This window comes from Belonocnema kinseyi, chromosome 8 (genome assembly GCF_010883055.1).
Source record: "Belonocnema kinseyi isolate 2016_QV_RU_SX_M_011 chromosome 8, B_treatae_v1, whole genome shotgun sequence".
In the NCBI taxonomy this organism is placed as follows: domain Eukaryota; kingdom Metazoa; phylum Arthropoda; class Insecta; order Hymenoptera; family Cynipidae; genus Belonocnema; species Belonocnema kinseyi.
Genome location: NC_046664.1, coordinates 60,702,257 through 60,705,917, shown reverse-complemented (window position 1 = coordinate 60,705,917; position 3,661 = coordinate 60,702,257). Strand labels below are relative to the sequence as shown.

General features: G+C 25.8%; 1 protein-coding gene across 1 annotated transcript in view; it reads right to left on the bottom strand.

Annotated features, from left to right (window-relative positions):
- Nucleotides 1-2,960, bottom strand: part of LOC117178997 (mitochondrial pyruvate carrier 1-like) — a 14,903-nt gene extending 11,943 nt beyond the window's left edge. The window contains exon 1 of the mRNA XM_033370606.1: nt 2,660-2,960. The gene's annotated coding sequence lies outside the window, so the exon portion shown is untranslated. The remainder of the gene's footprint in view (nt 1-2,659) is intronic.
- Nucleotides 2,961-3,661: the final 701 nt, after the last annotated feature.

The window sequence follows — 3,661 nt, the reverse complement described above, 5'->3', positions numbered from 1 at the left end:
AATTATGTAATTAATATATACTTATACAAATTGAATAGTGAAAATTTCGACCAAAAAATTTGACTCAAACAAAATAGTTTCAATTTTCTGAAAAATAAATAACCCTATAACAAAATGGTTTTTTTCCCTGATCAACTAGCTCAATTTTTAAAGAAGAAGATTAATTTTCTACGAAAAGAGAATAATTTTAAAAAAATACATGAATTTTGAAATGAATAGATGAATTTTCAAAGAAATAATAAAATTTGTACGTTAAAAAGGAAAAAATTGGGAACCAAAAATGTAATAGCTACATATTCAGATAAAAGAATGAATTTTTGGCACTATAAAAACGAATTTTTGAACAAAGTGATACAATTTTTAAATAAATAGTTTAATTAGTAAACAAAAAGTTGAATTTCGTATTAAAGTAGCTTAATTTTTAACCAAAAATATAAATTTTCTACTAATTTATTGTTTTATTTTTAAGCCAAAAAGACAAATTTTTGTAAGACAACTGCGCTTTCAATACGAAAAGTAAAATTTTCGGTAATAAATTTTATTTTTAGTCAAAAGATGTGAATTTTCAATCGAAAAGGAAAAATTTTCATCACAACAGTTGCATTTTCAAACAAAAAATATGACAAATGTAGTGGAATTTTCAGCAAAATAATTTGGCCTTCCAAAAATAAAGAAAAGTTGTAAAGAAAATACATGTACTTTTAAACAAATAGTTCAATTTTCAACGTATAAATTAATAATTTCAGTTCAAAAATAGAATAGCTACATTTTCACATAAAAAATTGATTCGGAATAACGAAAAAAAAGAATGTCTAAAAAGCAGAGTTTAATTTTAGTTAAGAGCGTTGAATTTTCAATTCAAATAAATAAATATTTTTTATTGAAATTTCTATCAAATAGCTGAAGTTTCAACAAACAAAAAATAATAATTTTCAAACAATGATGTAATAGTTAATATTGCAACTAAAAATATTCTAATAAAGGAATATTTAAATACTCAGACTAAAAGAATTGTTAACCAAGAAAAGAATATCTAACAAAATTGTTCAATTTCTATTTGAAAAGTTCTATTTTATACCATAGCAGTTATATTTTCAACCAAAAATATGAATTCTTAACAAAAAAGTATATTTTTAACTAAGTAGTTTACTTTTGTACTAAATTGTTAAATTTTGTAATCTAAATAGATGATTTTTCTACAAAACAGTTGAACTTTGAACCTCAAAGTATGAATAAAAAAAAACAGTTCACAACCAAATAGATTAATTTTAATTGAAATTATGAATAATAAAAAAATTATTCTTGTACAAAGTAGCTCAAATTTAAGCCAAGTGGTTAATTTTTCAACATAATGAACAAAATTGGTTCTGAAAGAAACATGTGATAGTTAATATATTTCAGCGTAACTTAAAATTGTTAAAAAATCACGAATTTAATTAAAAATTTAATGATTTCTAAAATAAAGTTTCCATTTCGGACGAAAAAATATAACATAATTCGAAATTTCCCAAGAAAATATTTACTAAGTCAACATAACAGACAATGTTATAGAATTGTGAATTTTGTTTAGAATCTAATGATTTTTGTTTAAAATAACCGATTTCTTGTGAAAACCGTTAATATAACCTGAAACTATTACAAATTGAAAATATTCTTTGAAATATAATTATGCTTCTAGAAAATGCTTATTTATGTGTTTAAAATGCTAATTTAATATAAAATTATTTAAAAATTGTGAACTTTTAAAATATAATGAATTTTCTTTAAAGATGGTAATTAGTAGTTGAAAGTACCCATTTTTGCTGTGAACGTTACCAAAACCTTAAATTGTTAAAAATTGCAAAACTTGATGATGAGTTTTATTTGAAAATGCGAATTTCCAGTGAAAAGAAAACGAAAACAAACTTATTTTTTTCAGAAATTTTAAGTCATCTTCGAATTTGTATGATTATACTTAATCGGGAAAAAGTGTTAAAAGGCTCAAATGTTTCTCAATTTGCATAAAGTTTTCTAGGATTTTTCTTACTAAAAGGGTTAACTTGTATATTTAATTTAAAAAATTTTTAATTTAAGATATAAAACGACTTCAAGTAATGAAAAGCCAATACGGTTTTTAATAAAAACGATTGCTATATTTTCGATACATATCGTCATATCACTTCTTTTAGATAGGATTTTATTTTAGGTTATTTTGATTTATTTTTATGTTTTTTCAATCTACATAATTTTAAAAAGATGATTAATTAATTTATATTTAATTTAATAAAAACTCTTTTTTTTGTTTCATTTAACATGCAATGATAAGCTTTTTGGCAAATTAGTTTTTAAAATTCAGAAGTAGGTAAACACCAAAAAGATGTTGTTTTGAATCACAAAAATTATATTTTTAGTATTGGGTTGAACACATTTGTTGTTAACAAAAAAAACATTTTTCTAAGTGAATTGAAAGCATGGCCCTTTTCAATCTGAGAATAAAGAATTTATTTTTTTTACTTTGAATGTAAAAAAAACATGTCCTTTGATGTTTTACGTAAAGGCGATTGGACCCTTTTCTCGTTGAATCATCTGAATGCATCCAACGTATTTACCAATCCCCTTTTTCTGCGACACATTGAAACCGACTGCCACTATCATCTATTGACACAAACCCAAAGCTTACTTTCGAAAGGTCCTGAAGGGTATAAAAAATTCGAACGTTTGTCAAAACTTTCTTCTTTTCGTAACGTCCCTCACTAGGACGATTTCACTTTTTTCAATGTAACTCTTCAACCCGCTTGAATTATCTTTCATACATTTTTCGTTGTTTTTCTCCATGTTGACTTGACTGTACTAAAAGTATACTAACAATTACTAGTTTTTTGAATCTTTGTACAAGTAGAGGGCTGAGAATGAGAGTGATTTTGTCAGATTATTTTGAAGACGAGGCAACGATGGATCTTGTAGACACATTTAGGATTATTTTGGTGTGAATCCGAAAAAAAACTGAAAATATTAAAAAAGAACAAACTCCTAGTTACTAGGCAAACAAAACAAAAGAAAATTTTCAAAAATGGTAGACAAAAGCCAGAGGCCCATCTTAACAGAAGATATTCTCTATTCATCAAAATAGCCTGCTTCAATTTAGTATTTTAAATTTCCCCAATACTCTCCATAAAACTGTGAAAGATTCTACAATACCTGAAACTCCTTTTAGGGTTTGTGAATAGTTAATGCAAAGTTTTCTTTCTGAAATGCTAAATCACTTTCTCTGGTTTGTTAGGATATGTCAGTTTTGGTCCCCCCACACTCAATTATCTTACGTAATTTGTTCCGACTGAATTTTTTTCGTCATTTTTTTCAGGGGCCTTTCAACCACAAACGATGAGTCGTCAAAAAAAATGCAATAGGTGATATTTTAAACTAGAAAAAAATCTTTATTTCAAATGAAAAACAGTTACATTGAACTAAAATCGAGGAGCTTCCAACAAAATAGTTAAATACGCAACAAAAACAGATGCATTTTCAACGTCCTCAGTCCTGAATCGAGGCGAAGTTGAGACGAAGGACTCATACTGTAATTTCCACAATGCAAAGTGACACTTAGGGCTACGTGTCAAACACAATTTTTTCACATCAGTTGACCATATGTGCAAATAGGTTGCATATAGTCCTAATCTAAAAA